Consider the following 17,254-nt stretch of genomic DNA (forward strand, 5'->3'; position numbering starts at 1 on the left):
TCCTTATATTCTACCTATTTTTTTAAAGATTGGATTGAACCATAAACTTAAATCTTCCTCAGCCCAGGAGGAAATACACACTAGCCAAGTCTAAACAGTATTGATCCTTGGCTCTTTCTGAGGGCAAAGGTCTCTTCTGTTCTCTTGCCAGAAACTCCTGTTCCTTCAGTAGGGTCAGGAGGAGGAGGTGTGGAAGGGGGTGGACTACAGAAGGGGTATTCGGGTGTATGGTGGTACATTGTAGGTCTGTGTTAGCTTGTATGTTTGTGGGTTGTATTGCACGTGGGCGTTTGTATAGAGGTGCTATTGACTGATAAATAAATATATTTATTTAGGCTTGGGAGGTGTAAGTGTGTTTTGAGTGTATAGGCACCAATAGCGATTAGTGTTTGTGGGTGTGTGTATGTGTGTCCAGGCTGCCAAGGGCACAGAGAAAGAGTCTGTACTAACCTGCCCCCCATCTGGCCCCCACAGCCCTGTCACCTGTGACAGGGCTTCCAGATGCCCCAATGTCCTCAGTAAAAAAGCCTAACTGCAGGGGTAGCGGTGACCCTGGCTGACACCAAGAAGCCGAGGCCAAGGCCAGGGTCAGGGAGACTGGCCTCCCCAAACTCCTTGCCCTGTGAAAGTGTCTGCTGTGGCTTTTCTGGGGATGGCCATCTGTTTCTCCAAAGGTCAGCCTTGCTTTTCTTCTTCATGAAAGCCCTTCCTCTGGCAATACAGGCAACCTTCATTCCTCATCTTCCAACAGGCACAGGCTGGGAAGGGGATGGCGAGCCTGAAGACCCCTCTCCTCGCTTTGCCTCACAGCCTGGGGCCCATTTAATCTCTATGTCACCATGGCTTAAATTGGAAATCATGTTCACTCCATCTGGAGGGAGGTGGCCAAGTACCGCTCCATCCCTCATCACCCCACCAGAGACCTCTTCTCTCTTTTACTCTGAACCCAGGTGAAAGAATTGTGGTAACTTGTGGAAAGGGGCAAGACTGGGGACTCCACCAGCCCCCACTCCTCCCCAAATGATTTAGGCCAGGCATTTAATTGTTGGAGGGGATCCACAGGGAGTCTGGAATAAAAAGTTTCATTTAACTGGGGGTCGGGGGTGGGAGGGGAAATGCCTGGCAGGGTGTGAAAGCATACTGGAAGTGAGAGGCAAAATCTTCAGATTTCCTCTAAGTCCAGTAAGGGCCTCAAGAGTGTCACTGAGTGGGTGGTACCAATGCATATATAGACATACAGCACATGTGCACATACTTCTGCATATCCAAATGCACAAAAAATGTACTCACATATATAATACTTGTACACCTATGTAAAATATGAGCAAATATACAAACAAGTATCTAGATATCTAGAACTGACATACAGAGATGGGTTCCTAGCAAGCAGATGGCCATGGTCAATGTAGAAATTTCTGGCCCTTTTTTTACATGACCCAGGAGTACACCTGCTGGTGTCCAATACATATCTGCATGCCCCAGCTAATGGGCTTTGCTCCTATCCAGTGTAGAGACAGGGCATTGTTTCCAGGGCTGGGGACACACTAGACTGCCCACTTCTTTTCATGAAGGCCACCAGAGAACTGGGACTAAGGTGAGTGGATTGATTGTGTGGGGTGGAAAGTCTGGAGTCAAGGCAGCCCCTTCTCTCTCCCCAGAGACTCTGGGCTCAGACACAAATGTGCTGCTGCTACACCTGTCTCCATCCCTCCCTCCCACCTACCTTGCACCTTCCCAGGTGTACCTCCTGGGGGTGAAGCAGATCCAGGGAAGGAGAGGGCAGACTTCTGAAACTGATTTCTTAGAGAGTTGGGTAAGTCTTGGGCCATTATAATTTGCACTTTGAGTTTGCTTCTAAATGCAGCCTTTCCCAGAGATGCCATTCTGGAGATGGAGCAGGCCCCTCCACTCTGGAATTCTTCCCAAAGATATGGGGTAGGTTGCTGTGAGCACATTTGGAAAGATTTCAGGTTGCAATAATGGATTGCAGAAAAGCAGAGATCGGAGCACTGTGCATGCTCAAACACACCCAGCTTATCCCGAGAAGAGGATTGGATCCATGCTCCAGATTTGCCTTTCAGATGTGGGAATGGGGTGAGGGGCGGCTGTGGGAGGATGCAGGAGGAGCCCTGTGCTGGGGGAAGCTGTGAGCACAAGCCTCCCCACTCAATTCTGCCAGGGGACAGAGCATACACGCAAGCAATCTCTCAGGGACTAGCAGCTACCAGAAGATTCCTCCCAGACCCAGCTGCCATGCAAGTGCAAGTGCAGGGGTGGTGAGAAGCGCCATCCTGGGTGCACTCAGTACCCCCACTCCATTTCCCCCCGCCCTCTCCCACTCACTCCTGGCACCCCAGGAACAGCAATTACATCGCAGAGGGGAGGGAGACCCCTGTAGGTGAGATGGAAGGAATCCAAGGAAGAGACAGACCTACTAAAATTGAACATTCCTCAAGGACAGACGACTGCAAGAGTGGGCTAGGACCCTGACTGAGAGGCCAGCAGATTCAGGCCGGAAGGCACACAGTGGTACCCACTGATGAAGTGAATGCAGTGGGAAACCACTGATAAAGCCCTGCTGCTGCCCCACACCCCCCTCCAGCTGCAGTGAGGCGGCCGTTAACAGTCTTTCATCCAAGATGAAAATTCATCATTACAAGAAGACACATCCAGAAATTTAAAAATAATAACAGATTCTCTATTTACTGACAGCCAGTGTCCCACGTTGCTAGCCATTTGACACAGTTTACTTTTTTCAACCTCACACACTTCTTTGAGTTGAATATTATCAGCCCCATTTTACAGGTAAGAAAAGTGAGGTCCAGGGACATTCTTGCCAAAGTCACACCAAACATCGTTAAAGCTTACACAGTAATTATATGTCATAAAATACCAGGACGATTCTCCCGGTGTGCTATGTTTCCACAGTAAGAGAACTTCCGCATAAGTCGGGATGGGGTGGATTTGGGTTAAAGGCTATTCTTTCTCTTCTGAACTCTTAAGTAGGAGTAGTCCTCAGCCGCCATCTCCAACCTCCCACTCTTCTCTCAAGTTAGTACCTCACGTTCGAATTCTTGCTCTCAAATCCCACTTCACCCAGGTTGGTCTCAGATTAGGTTCCCCGGAGGTCTTCAAGATGACCCCTTCCCACCACAATCAGCAGCGTCTACCCTCACAATCTCCTCTCCCTCCTGAGCCCAGTCTGGCTCGGCTGACACAGCCCGCCCCTGGCCTCTCGGACCTTGGCTTCTCCCGCCTGGCTGGAGCTGCCTGCGCGCCCAGCGCGGTCTGCGGAGGGCGCCTCGCAGATGCACTTCCGGTCAGCGCAGCGAAGGCCGTAGGCTTGGACTGCGCTGACCTGTCGAGTCAGGCTGGAGATCGGAGAGCATCTGGGGCTCGTCCTCTCTCGGGGAACCTCGAAACCCCAATTCTGCTAGCCCAGCGCGGGATCCTGTCCACCGGCTCGATGGAGACGCCAAAGGGAGGGCTGCCCGGGCGCCGGGCTCCGGGTGATGGACAGGGACCCGCCTCCCTCCACCCGCAGGCGCCAATATTCCCGCATCTCCTACCCGGGTTCCCCCAAGCGACTATCTCTGTACAGTTTCGATTTGTGTCTAGGCCGGGTTCGCTCTCCTTTCAGTAATTTTCTATGGGCTTCCCGGCCTCTGGGTTCCTCCTTGGTCCTCTGCTCCAAGGTTTCCGTTTTCGTTCAGAAGACTGCCCTCCTGCGGTCAACCTCTCCGACCACTCGGACTCGGCCTTTGCGGAGGGTGTGCCTGGGCGTCTCTTTGGCTTCCTGCCCTCCGTCTCCTCTGGTCCGTGGCCCGGCTCCCAAGTTTGCTCCCGGGATTGGAGGCTATGAGGGAGGCCGGGGACTTCCGACCTCTCGCTTCCCTCCCTGGGCCGGCGCGCAGGACCGGGGCTGACCTTGGAGGCGGCCACGCTCCCCGCTCCCACCACGTTCCCCAGTCACCCCCGGCCCCCTTGACTCCCGGGCTACCAAGTCGTGGCCCCTGGGGAAGCGCCCTTCCTTTGGCGGTGCGCCCTTGCCCTGGCGGTATCGCGTAGCGGCTGGCAATCTGAGCTGCGCAAACCATGTTTTGGAGCGGCCGGGCCTGGGGTCAAACCAGGAAGGAGGAGGGGTGGACCTCAGGCTGTGGAGACCCGACTTTATTTGTTTCAACTTGTCCTGAAGGGTTAGACGAGGCGCGCGCTCGCGCACATTTGCCACCGGGAGCCGAAACCCTCGCTGGCTCGGCTGCCCGGCTCGGCCAGCCCGCTCGGCGCCCTGCGCGGCCCTGGCTGGCCCGGAGGCCCTGGCGTCCGAGAGCTTGGGCGCCTGCCTGCTTGGTGCCTGGCTGGGGCGAACCTGGCCCGCGAAGGGCCGCCACCTGCATTTTCCTGGACTAGGTGAGCGCCTTCCGAAATCCCCGATGCGGGATCTTTTTTGGGGGGCGAGAGAAAAAGTTGCTGCAGCAGCCCTGCCCCCTGCCGCCTCTTCCCACAATAAAGCGCCCACTTTCAGGTGGCAGACTTTTTTCCATCTTCCCTTTCCTTTTCTGGAGATATTTGGCCAATTCGCTTTCCTAGGCACAGCTGTGGTTTCCCCCTCAGGTTAACTGTTTGCATGGAATTTCTTTAAAACTAGCGCAGTCCTCTTGCCCTTGGTCAGCATCTTTTCTGAGCGGCGCCCACCCAGGCCCTATAGAGCTTCCAGGAAGGTGCGGCCGGCTAGGCGGGCGTGAGAAGGACGGAGGCCGGGCGAGGACTTTCGGTCCTTGGCTGCAACTCCCCCGCCTCCTCCCCTTGTGGACTGAGCTCTGGCCTTCAACGCTAGCCTCACGACTTCAGGGTCGGTTCAAGTGCGCTGTCCCTCTGCGGGCAGAAACAGAGCTCCGTCGGAATCGCTAGTTACCTACTCGGGGGAAGACGGCCAAACCCCAGTTTCATGTTCCTAGGGCCTCAGTTTCTTATCTCTTCTCCAAAATGCCCTAACAGGGTCGAGCTGTTTGGAGTTGCAGAGTGAGAAGTCTAGGGTTGTGGGTTTGCGTAGTGGCAAGGGAGTGAGGGGACCCGGGGTGTTAGGGGAGGAGAGAATTGGAAGGACAAAGCCTCCCGAAGCCACTTTCATTCAGCTGAAGTGAACAAAATTCCCTTTTGGGATAGAACTATTGGGGCTCTCGGACTAGGCAGGATCAGGGGATTCCAGGTGGGCGAGATTCTGTGTTCCATGCACCCCACGTGCAAACACTTTGACCCCAAACCGAAGCTGCCGCGGGTGAAAGTAACCAGAGATACCCGGGGTTTTGAGGAAGCGCCCCCACAGTGCCCCGCGCAACTCAAGTGAGGACTGCTGACTTGTGTAGAAGACGCCTCTGCCCCCAGTCCTGGCCGGGCCTCGGTGGAGAGGGCTTGCTCTCCTTTCTCTTGGACAACCTGATCGGATATTTCTCCCTCTCTGGGCTTCTCTCCTTCATGTTACTCCAGGAGAGCTGCTCACGTTTGGATTTGGCCCACCAATCTAAGCAAAAAGACCCGCCTGGTGAGGCGCGGGAGCCGCGGCCCTCCCTCCAGCTTCCTGGGGGTAGGGTGGGGACCCCTCCCCTAGAGATTCTCTAGAGCCAGAGTGTTGATGATCATTACTTTAAATTAAAAGTCCTCCTTTTTTTCTTTCTGTCTAAGCTCCAACTTAGTTTCAGAGAATGAAGCGTGAAAGCTCTATTATGGAGATTACCGATGCTTCATTTATTCCCGCAAATGGCAAACACTGCCCGGCAAAGACCAAGCGAGCGAGTTCCTTGTCTCGGATCCTCAGCCGTCTCTGGGCTCACAAGCTCACTTGGCTGTGAGACAGCATCGTCGGGAAAAGCCCCTACAATGGGCTTACCTGGGGAAGGGAAGAGCTCTGTTCGCTGGGGCTGCAGCCAGCAAGCTCCCGCTGGTTGGAGTAAAGACCTAGTTACATACCCCTGACTTGAGAATTGAGGGATTTGAGATTGGAGAAAAGGGGTGTCCAGAGGGTTACTCTTGAGGATCCCTGTGATGTTGAGTGTATGTGACTGGAGAAATCCCATGGACAGAGGAGCCTCATGGGCTGTAGTCTATGGGTCCCCAAAGCAGTGCAAATCACTGCTAACCTTAATGCTGCACCTCCCTTTTCTATTTACAGTGGAGTTCCTTGGAATTTGCAGTGTGTTCCAGGAGAGCCAGGAGACCCATGTACGCTGTCCTGACCTCATTCATTTTCTCATTCCAACCCTCTAGCCCTCCCTGATCTTCTCCATGCTCAGGCGGTCAAGGGCTTGTGTCCATAGTGACAACTCTCTGTCCACAGTTTTATTTTGATGCATATATGCAGTCTCGATGGGTCCTTTTGGAAGTAGATCCAGAGCCTTTCTATCTTTGATGTACAAAACTCACCTAGTGACTTGGTGGTTGTTGTTGTTTAGTTGCTTAGTCCTGTCCAGCTCTTTGCTACCCCATGGACTGTAACCCTCCAGGTTCCTCTGTCTATGGAATTCTCCAGGCAAGAATACTGGAGTGGGTTGTCATGCCCTCCTCCAGGGATCTTCCCAACCCAGGGATCAAACCCAGGTCTCACACATTGCAGGCGATTTGCCTTCTCCATAATCAGTGATTCTTTGGTCATCTCACAACGAGAAGGTTGAAAAGAAGTGTAATGACCTCTAGGGGGAAAAACGATAAAGATTTCTTATTCTTTTGAGACAGAGCAGTGAAGTTTGAAGAGGAAGAAGTATAAACTCCTAGAAGGAGAATTTCCCAAGTTCAGGCTTAAATTCCTTTGTGACACTGTATTATTAACTCCAACACAGTGGCAGGCCCACATTCCAGTTATCCCATGCTGGGAGCCCCTCCAACACAAAGGCTGTTGTTTGCAAGGGGGGTGGTGGATAACCAGGAGGGACTGTCAGTCCTTCTTTCTCTCACCTTATCCAGCTCACAGGTTGCAGGGAAAGTGGAAGTTAATTCTGCTTCTGTTTTAGAGGAGCTTGTTTTTCTTAAGAAGCCACCTTATGGAAGTGTGTGAGACTTGCCTTGGGGTATCAATAGGGACCATCCTGGAAATGATGCATTTCCCTTATTAGGTGGCTGGTGACTTGTCTATAGCTTGCAATGGAGTCAAGCCCCTGTAGTTGTCCTTTCTGCCTTTAATAGATGATGACTTTTTTACCACAAAGGTCCTCAGTGGTCAAGAGCAGCAGTCTTAATGGTTCTTTGAGGGCAAAGTCACCTCACAGAGCCTGGGGAGTTTCCACTGATGCAGTAAGGGATGACAGAGCCAGCTGGATGGGGAGGGGATGCGACGGTGAGTAGATACGATCACGGATCATGCGTCACTAAGAAAGGGAGAGGGCTTGCTGCTCGCACAAACAGTGGTCAACTTTCATTAATTGTTCAGTTATTTTAACGTGAAGGCAAATACCAGAATGCTCTAGTGCCCATTTTGGATTAATGGCCTGCAATCTTAGATAAGGAGGGAGTCAAAGAGAGAATAGAGGTGTTCAGGAGTTTTCAATCTTCTTTCAAATTTAGAAGGCTTTTTTTGTGGGGGGGGATGCTGTGGTTTCCACTCCTTTACTCCACCAAATGTATGAAGTGGGAGTCAGTGAATTGAAATTAAAAGGTATTCTTTGGCCAACAGAGATTGGCTTCTAAGGATAACAAACATTAGAGGGAAACCTCTGTTGTATCCTGATAAATTATTCAATCAACTGAACTTGACCTAAGTCAAGTGCCTGTGATGCCCTGAGGTGGGCATTGGTGGGCTGCACTCTTAGCGTCCCAGGTGCCATGTTGGTATGGTATAGCCCAGATTTCCAGATTAGCCATGTGAATTCCTGAAGTCTGATTATTTGGAATACTGTAAACATCGGAACCCATCCCTTAACTTTAATAATATCAGAGGCAATACCTCTGGGACTGATTCTGGTTGGTTAACTTAGCTGAATTTATGATCTGTCAAAGAGAAAACAAAGGCAGGTTTAGGTGCACCTACCTTAGTTTTTTATGTCAGTAGCTTCAGGAAAAAAATTATTTCCCTACTTTTAACACATAGATCTGTTCAGGTTAGTGGAATAAAGCACAGATGTACAGAATTTAGAGATTATATTCTATTTCTCATGATACTTTCCCTCCTTGTCTTTGTATTTGTTTTCAGGGGCTATCCACACTCATGTCTGAATTTTTGGTGGATATTTTTCCTGGGAAATGTGGTTGTATGGAGTAGTCTCAAGAAGCTTTTGAAAGTGTAACCTTGAATTGGGAACAGGGATGGATGCAGGGGGAGTCCTGACATTCTGGGCATCACATAAAAAGTATGAAGCTAGAGGAGCATCTCTGAAATGACTCCGGGTCTATTTCAGGGCAATATTCTTTGAGGTTATTATTAAGGGAAATACCTTCTTCAACATAAGCATCACATTTCTGTATGGGCAAAACTTGGGCAGAAATTTGAAACATCCTGCCTATGAACATCCATGGGGCCATTCTATGTTAAATTGCTTGTGGTAAGTTCACCATTGCAGGCCTAGCCCTTGAAGTTTACATTCTTGGAATTCTAGGACTCTTTCTGGGATTCTTTTATGCACAGTCTATACATGTAAACCAGTTTAAGTAAAAATGACACCGTGAATGAAACAGAGGTTGGCTGAAGTCAGACAGACAGCCATGTGGTTGTTTAAACTGCTTCCCTCCCTCACCTTGTCCAGACCAGACTATGGGTGGAGAGCAAGCCTGTGACAAGTCCTCCTGCAAAGCGTACCATTTGTTCCCAACTGCCTAGAGTTCGATAGGATGTAGGTAAGGGACAGACTGGGAGGAGCAACACCCCAGAATTCTGCTTTAAAATCAAGTGAGTTTACCTCTAATGAGTACCTTTCATAAAGTCCCAGGATGATGAATCCTGGGGAGGAATTCGGAGCTGGCCTTGAAGTGAAAAGGTGACTGATTTCTTGTTGGTGTTCATAAACGTGTGTGCATTTCCTTCAAGAGGTTACAGTGCTTACGTGGAGGCTGCCTATGAACTACCTCAACCTAAAGGGAAAGTCCCTTTTTTCTTATTAATTTCTGCAGTGAAGGACTTTATAGAAGAAATGGTTTCATGCACTTTTCCTTGGAAACCCTAGACAGTGAGCTGTCAGCCTCCCTGTGGGGTGGAGAACTTAATACCCTCAGAAGTGGGAAGCCAACAATCAAACTGAGTAAGTCCCAGAACCACCCAGGATAAAGACAAAAAAAAAAAAAACCCTCTTGGATGTTCTGACTCAATATCCTTGGCGTCAGGACAAACAAGTCATCGTAATACTGTGCACAATTTTTCTAAACTTATCTGGAGTCTCATCTCTGACATTCAGACAGGCAGATGCCAGAGTGAAAGTGGAAGTTTATGCCACTGCTTGACCATCCAGGCTGTTATTTATTTAGTTTCATATGTGGGACGAGTGAGGAGATAGATATAAGAGGAGAGAATTTCTGGGAATCTTTCATGGTTGATACAAGGCTGATCTTTTTATAAAAATGGAATTTGCTGTTTAATAAATAAAACTCTACATGTCAGTCTGGGAAATGTGACGCTTATTTGAGTGAATAAAAGATTGATGAGGAGTTGAATTGTGGGCTGTGGTGGGTGCAGCTTCATCCTGTTTCTAGATTCACGTTCGTCGGAAAGAAGGCAAGTCTCCTCCCCCAGGTAACTCAGGGTTCTGGTCAGGCCTTGCCTGTGGGCAGACCTCAGCCTCAGAGGCCATTGTGGGCCCAACGAGATGTAAAAACTTCAGACTCTGGGTCATTTTTTTTTTCTGGTCTTCAAAGTAACTGTCCACACTCTCCAGTTGTGGCAGGAAATGGAGACAAATGACTTTAGGGGGAAGGGGTGGAGGGTGCACATGAGCTTATGGTGCCCAGTTTAGATTGTTTTCTTTCCATCACTTCATGAGTCTGAATGGTGGGAACTTTTTATCTGGAAGAGAATTATTTCTGTGCACAATTGTCAGTCCTGCCAGGAAAGTTATAGCTGCCCTATAAAAGGGGACTGACTGCCTGTCTCCCTTTGTCCTAGGTTGGGAAGGCCTTCTGGTCAATAAATACATATTAATCATGTAAAAGGATTGACATGCAAATGAAGGGCACCATTGACAAGCTCTGGATGGCAGAAGAGAAACCCTCTGCAGCCGTGGTCCTGGCTGGAGGGAGCCAGGGCTGCACCAGGCTCTTCACAGGGTGTTTTCTAGAGGGTTAAGCATTCTTTTCCAATAATGATGTGAAAGAGTTAATTGAACTGGAGGTGGCTTTGGGATATTTTGCTTACAATCCTTCTTAGCTCTGCCCCATCTCCAGATTTTTTCTTTTAATTTTAAGTCTGGTAATAGGCAGGCCACCCTTTGGATCGCCGTGTCTCTCAGTCCAACTGTAAGTCTCCAATGGTACTTTGTTCTTCTGATCAAAGAAAAGTTGAACCAAACAGGGAAAATGGTTAAAAGCTTAGCTGAATTTTTTGAGGAATGCGTGATGTTGTAGGAATAATTATTAGTTGCCATTATGAATTACTGCTTATAAAATAGCATGTTACATATCGTCATGGCTTTCTTTACAAAGCAAAGACACTATAAAATGACCTGGTGTAGGTAGAACGACATTTGACTCATATTTTTCTATGTGCGTGACACCTGTGGGTATGTACAGCCCACACAATGATTTTTAGGTTACATATGACCAGTGGAGAATATGATTTGTTGTCAAGACATATATTGAAAATCTTTTGCTGTAAGGACAAAACAAAAATGCATTGTTGTACGCTCCCAACAGATCTCTGAGGTGAATATAGTTTCTTTATCCTTTATGAATCATTAGAATATAAGAAAATATTTTATATCCTCTGGTAAACTAAGTTATTCAGAAATAGAAGTGAAGGGAATTACCTGAGTCAGTGGATGGTCTAACTTTGGTCTTCTTTAGGGGTATGTGATGTTTTAAAAGGTGGACAATTGGCATTTATATAATTTAGGCTTAGAGTTATGCCTGTAGGTACTTGCTAGCTGAGATGCAGGCATTCAGTAATTTTGGAATTGGACCACAAACTTATTTTGGTGATATTCCTGCTCAGGCTATAGGTGTCAAACTGGGCCCTGGTTTAGTAAAGACGATGGACGTCTGGGGTTCTGGCAGGTCAGGCCCTGGGAAGAGTTAGCAGGGTAGTGTGTGTGTATCTGATGACTTTCTTTTGTGGTCTGTGTCTAATATTATCTAATTCTCTGCAACTGAATAACAGATCTAGTCACATTAACTGGGGGTGGGAGGGAAGCAGGAATATAAATGGTTTTCCTCTCCTGGTCTGAAGCACTAACCACGATGCCTTGTGAGTTAAATGTATCTGAGGATGACTGTGGGACCGCGATCTTTCAGTGTTTGGGGCTATATTACTGATTTGCCAAAATCACTAATATTAACACGATAGTGATTTGCCAAAACAGTTACATTTTCCTTTTAAATGAATTCATGAGGATGCTTTTGGAAGGAGGCTTGTTGACTCTGAAAATCAATACCCAGTTCGAAATCAAGCACTGTCTCCTAAATTCTCACTATGGATGTATTACGCTTAATACGCTTTGCTAATGTTTATCTTAGATTTTAAATGAATCAAATATTACCTAGAATTCAAACCTAGTAAACATGTTGTCTATTGAATTACTCTGTGTGTGTGTGTGTGTATGTGTGTGTATAAAGGAGAAAGTAGCTACTGCCAGAGATAAATTATTTAACACAATTTTCGTGTATTGTGAAGAAGCAGGCTGAGCCTCATTTTTTGGATTATGATTTGTATTATGAAATGCTTATCAAATGTTTTCCAAAGATTAGTTTAATTTTAATTAAATAAACCTTTCTCAAGAGAAGGCTCCCAACTATTTCTTGTACCCAGAGGCTAACGTACTTGTTGTTTTTAATTATTTTCTGCTGTTACCCAAAGTGCTTGGGATTCTCCCGCCCAATTAAATCAAAGGCGCAGGTTCCTTATACACAATATGTTTAATATTTAATTTTAATTAAATTAATTAAATTGTTTATTTAATTTTATGTGCATTATTGTGCATAGAATAATGCAAAATTCATGATCTTAAGAATTAGGGTGGAGAGGTGAATCAGAGAGCTTTCAAACAAGCTAATTATGGAGCTTAAAGGAAACCTCCCCTTCATTTCCAGGGGAAACATCCTGACATAACCTGAACTTTCTCTTGCAGTGCTCCATGGCCAGAGCGCTGTGGATGTGGGGTCGTTGGCCTCTTTAGTCCTCTTGATCTTGCCCTGCAGTTTGCAGCTGTAGCAGCTGCTCGGCAGAGGAAAGCGTACGTGCGGGCCTGTACATGCTGTTGTCACGGCTCATGCGTAAGTGACATTTTCTACTTTGCTGAGGAGCCACCAGCACGGTGCTCCTGGGGTAGGGCCATTTTCTACCAGAAACACAGGCAAAACTTCAGTAACGTCTTTTCCATTCAGGAAAGGCCCATTCTAATGGCTTGGAGCTGCCTTAATCTAGGCCAGTGCTTAAAAATGTGGAGGCATGCAGAGGGGCTCACCTTTTGATTGGAAGCAGTTCCTTAAGGGTAGGGGGAGGTGCCCACTGCCCTGGCTCAGTTTCCATTACAGTTTGCATCTTCAGGGCATGGTTTTCAAGGGTGTTTTTTATCTGCACAGTGCTAGGCATAACTGTCTCTCACTAGAATGCTTAGTTCTTAAGAAATCAGTCTGAACAAACATAGGATATAGAGACCCATAAGAACCCATAGAATGCTTACTTTGCTTTGCCATCTCTCCCATCTGACTTGTCTCTAAAACAATGAACTCTGGAGTAAAACAGTTTGAAGCACCCGAGATGAAGAAACTCCCTGAATTTCGAGGCAATTTTATTGTCTCCCTTCCCTACTTTCCTGACTCCTAAATAATGACACTCTCACCATCGTGGCCCTCTGAGCCAAATTTTCCAAACTTGACCTCATGAAGTGCTGTAGTCACTAAACTTCTTTTCATTTCGGGGTTTTGCACATCTGGACCACGGTTGACTATTTACACTTATCACCACTCTATAAATTTTTTTCTGTGGGTGGGTGGGGAGTGTTTCTTTCTAAAAGCCTTCTTACAGAGACTTGTTAACTGCACTTTGTGAAGTCTAACCTTTAATGTGATTAACTCAGCTACTGAGAAAAAAAGAGAGAAAAAAATTAATGGAAAGAAGGAAGGAAGAGAGAAAGAAAAATAGAGGAGAGAAACTACTGTTCCTAGGTGAGACTGTTTGCCTTTTCGGTAGCCACCTTAAGTGAGAATGAAGCTGCTAAAAATAAACTATCTTTTTGTTGGTGTTTGTTTTTTTCCCCTCTAAGGCTGGTTTTGTTTCAGTAGCTTAAATATTATCATAAAAGTAGCTGATGATGCAGTAAATTAAAAATCAGGTTGTGGAATATTTTTTGAAAACCTTTTTTTTAGCTTCTGTGGCATTAACCCAGTTGGGGCAAACATTAGTTTTAAACCAAAAACATTTGTCAGGAGGAATATTTGCTTTAAATAAGGGTTTGGGAAATACTGAGAAGCACAGTTAGCCAGAATGGGGAGAAAAAAGAGTAAAAGAGAGTAAAAAACTAAAAACGGAACCCAAAATTTGGAGAGAGATTAATGTTGGCTTGCTAGGCATAGAAAAAATAACTCACCCTCCATTTATGTTGCTCTTCTGAGCTTAAAAACATTTTTAGTGCAAAACATAAGCCTGTGTAGCTGCAAGAAATGTATCTGAGAACAGATGCAGTTGAGTTTGTGGGGCACTGCTGTTTCACCACATTTAGCATCAAATTATGAATTAAACAAGAAGAATGAATAACAAATTAGGACTCGCCTAAGCTTAGCTTTGTGCAGTGGGACAATGAAAAATTATTTGAATTCTATTCCTTGATGAGGTTACAGATTTTCTTCCAACAGAAGATATGCGTTAATACGGTGGAGACAATTATTGGAAGTTCATTTTCTGTGCACATCTTAGAAACCTTTTCATGGAAACAGAAAATTCCTGCTCAGATTTGGATTTTAGAAAAACCCTTAGTCTGTGTTACGCACTCTGTGGAAGGCCCAGTGTAGGAATAATTTCTTAAAAGTATTCTGAAGGAAAGCTTTAGAAATATGGAAGCTGAGCTGTGTGTGTGTGTGTGGGGAGTGGTGGTTGTTTTTTGATGTGTGGGAAGACAACTGCTAGAGTGTGGCTTTTGGAGTTCTACAACAGGCTGAGAAATGACAGGCTTCTTACAGCGGGGCTGTTTGTGAAAACAACAACAACAACAACAACAAACCACCGCCGCCCCCTCCCCCCCCCCCCCCCCCCCCGCCCCGCCGCCCCCAGCCCTGCCCAAAAGACAGAAACCCTCATGCTTTCCAAAGCTGACTGCACTTTTAAAAGTACAGTCAACTGTTCCTCCTCACCTAACTGGAACGGGGAGATAATATGCTGCGACCCTCGCTAATGCCTTCACCACATGCTGAAAGTGGGGTGAAGAAAGGAAAGGTTGCTGGAAAGTTAACAAGAGAGCAGACGCGCAGACAAGTTAGATATACTGGGAGGAATTTCTTGTGTGGCTAGATGTGAGAAAACTTTCAAGCCCTTAATGGAACCCATGTGCATCATCGTTCCAAGCTTATTAAAGAGACTAAATAGACAGGCATGTAAGGAGACATAAAAATATCACCTGGGCTCACACTTAGGGTATTTCAGAAAATTAAACAAAACCTATCCCTAGGTCTCTGCTGCATAATCACTGGTTACGCCTAAATGATGCCACTTTGCTATTTTATAAGCAACATTTTACCTTCAAAGAGTTTCTGATTTATGGAAAAATTTGTGAAGATGGTTGCCTTCACTTTATTATTACAATTGCCTGGTGGGGGTGGGTGCACAGGTTTACTTCTTTCTGAGCATGTTCTCAAGAGGCAGAAGGCTTCCTGGAGAATGTAGTTTGTGTAGCTTTAGCAGAGCTCCTGACTACCTTGAAGAAGATGCAGGGGCTTCATACACAAACCTGGTTTTGAAAATAAAACAACAGTTGAGTATTCAAATAGCAGGGTTTTTTGTTTGTTTGTTTGTTTGTTTGTTTTAAAGCTAGGTTTAGTGGAAGGACCAGATTTTCATGGATTGTTTTCATGTAGGTGCCTGTGCCTTTCCTGCTTTCTAAACCTCCTAGCCTATTTGCTTCTACAGGTACAGTTCGTGTTAGCTTGCTGTGTCTTTTTTGGTTTCATCTTTGAGATTCTGACAAAAACTGGGGGGCACAACCTGAAGCCAGCCTCATTTATTCCCACCTTACTCTCCAAGTACAAGGAAGACCTATGCACCCACAAGGTCTGTCTGGTGCCCTGGCCTTACTGATTCTGTTTAGGGGGCCTTGAGCCACAAGAAGCCAATTTACTATGTTTTTTTTCCTCAAAATGAACTTAGTTTTAAAAGTTAGGGGGCTAGGGAGGTAGTGTCCCAGGGGGAACCTCTTTCGGAAATTAGTCACCAAAATCACTTCTCAGAGGGTTTTAAAAAAATCTCCAACTGATTCCCTTCTCCCACTGCCCTCTCACCCCCTCCCTGCCTTCACCCCAATGTGCTAATCACATTCAGGCCAAAGGCAGGAATGGGCTACCTGGCTGCAGCCCAGAGGACATTTTATTTTATTTACAGATGAGCTGTTAACCCCTGAAATATGGATTCATCTGGAAGCTGTGACACCAGGAAGGCTAGCCCCGTTTCGGCAGCTCCAGCCCAGAGCTGCAATAGTACTTACCTTAATTAGCTGTGTCATTCAGAACAGAGCCAGTCAGCCAGCAGGCCTGGGAGGAGGGCCCAGCCCCCTTCCAGCCTTCCCAGTGTGATGGTCTCCATTAATGTGCGTGCAGCCCAGGGCCTGGCCACGGAGTGGATTCTACTCCAGCTATGGATAGAACCTCGCTGCTTTCTTTCACCACGTGGGGCTCCAAAGTAATGGCCTCAGACCTGGGTTTGTACCCTCCCATTTCTATTTCCCAATAACCGTTGACCTCTTTGAAGCAATGACTTTGAAAGGATATGCCCTTGCTCCAGGAATACTGCAATTGCTTGAAACTTTTAAGAGTTTCTCTTTCAGAAACTAGTTTACAAATCATATATTCACACACACTCCTCATCACAGGCACATAAAAGGAGTCTTGTTATTTTATATCTGAACCTCACTAATGCTCAAAATAGCATTTCCAGTCTGATCACTTGCCTTATTCATCAGACTTGGCTCAGAACGACTTTCAACTCTTACTCAAACTCAGATCCTCCCTGAAGGACAAAACTTCTCCACCACTGAGGATTTTCAAAAGAGTGTGCCATGCAATCTGATGCACTTCTAGAAGAGTCTGTGCGGCTTTTAAGCATAGCAGTGTAGCTGGAATAAAATATGAGTTTCCAGCATGTCTCTTTGGAAGGGGACAAGATACATTTGGATGTGAAAATTCTGGGTTGGTGAAAATTCCGATCTTGAAACATGGCCAGCAGACTTGCCATACCCCACCCCACCCCATCCCACTGATTCAGCCCAAGCCTTGCTTCATTGGGTGCTGTGGAACTAGTGAACATTTCAAGTGAATATTTGTTTGCATTTCAAACATGGTGGGTCAGGCCCCTCTGATGCCAATTAAATGGTTTGGTTTTAAGGCATGAGCACATGTCTGGAGTGAATCTAGCAATGGGGTGTCTTTTATCAAACTCTTTCTCTAACTTGCTTCTTTATGTCTTTTCTCCCATAATATAGATCTGTAGACAATAGTGATGTATAAAAATTCATTGGCCATGAGACATTCTGAGAAATATTTCTGTTGATAGGAGACCTAATCTGTAGCAAGCATGTTTCCTGATTCCATTCATTTATTATATGTAATATATGTATATATGTGTGTGTATATATATATTAAATAGCCCTCGGATACCCCACCTTTTCTTCTAAAAACAAGGACATTGGAAGAGGGCGATTAGGAGACAGAGTAGAATACACCCTGATAGCCCTGATCACATATGTGGCATCAATAAAGCAAGAGCTTCCAAAACAATCTAAAGGTAGAGAATTTGATACCTGACATCTGATTGAATAGTATCAACACAGTCATTAGGGGAAGCATCAAAGCTCTCTAAAGTCTCCTTCTTGCCAGCTTTCTGGTTAGCCTTGTTTTAATTTGAATTACATTTGTGGCCACTCTG

At 46.3% G+C, this 17,254-nt stretch overlaps 1 long non-coding RNA gene across 1 annotated transcript; it reads right to left on the reverse strand.

Annotated features, from left to right (window-relative positions):
- Positions 1-14,891: 14,891 nt before the first annotated feature.
- LOC147378193 (uncharacterized) lies at positions 14,892-15,955 on the reverse strand. The gene is made up of 2 exons (XR_015149735.1): positions 15,819-15,955; positions 14,892-15,068 (listed from the first exon to the last, which is right to left on the reverse strand). It is a non-coding gene; the product is annotated as an uncharacterized LOC147378193 (long non-coding RNA).
- Positions 15,956-17,254: the final 1,299 nt, after the last annotated feature.

The sequence above is a fragment of the Bos grunniens genome, chromosome 2 (genome assembly GCF_055505025.1).
Source record: "Bos grunniens cultivar Pamir isolate PY7600 chromosome 2, Bosgru_T2T1.0, whole genome shotgun sequence".
In the NCBI taxonomy this organism is placed as follows: domain Eukaryota; kingdom Metazoa; phylum Chordata; class Mammalia; order Artiodactyla; family Bovidae; genus Bos; species Bos grunniens.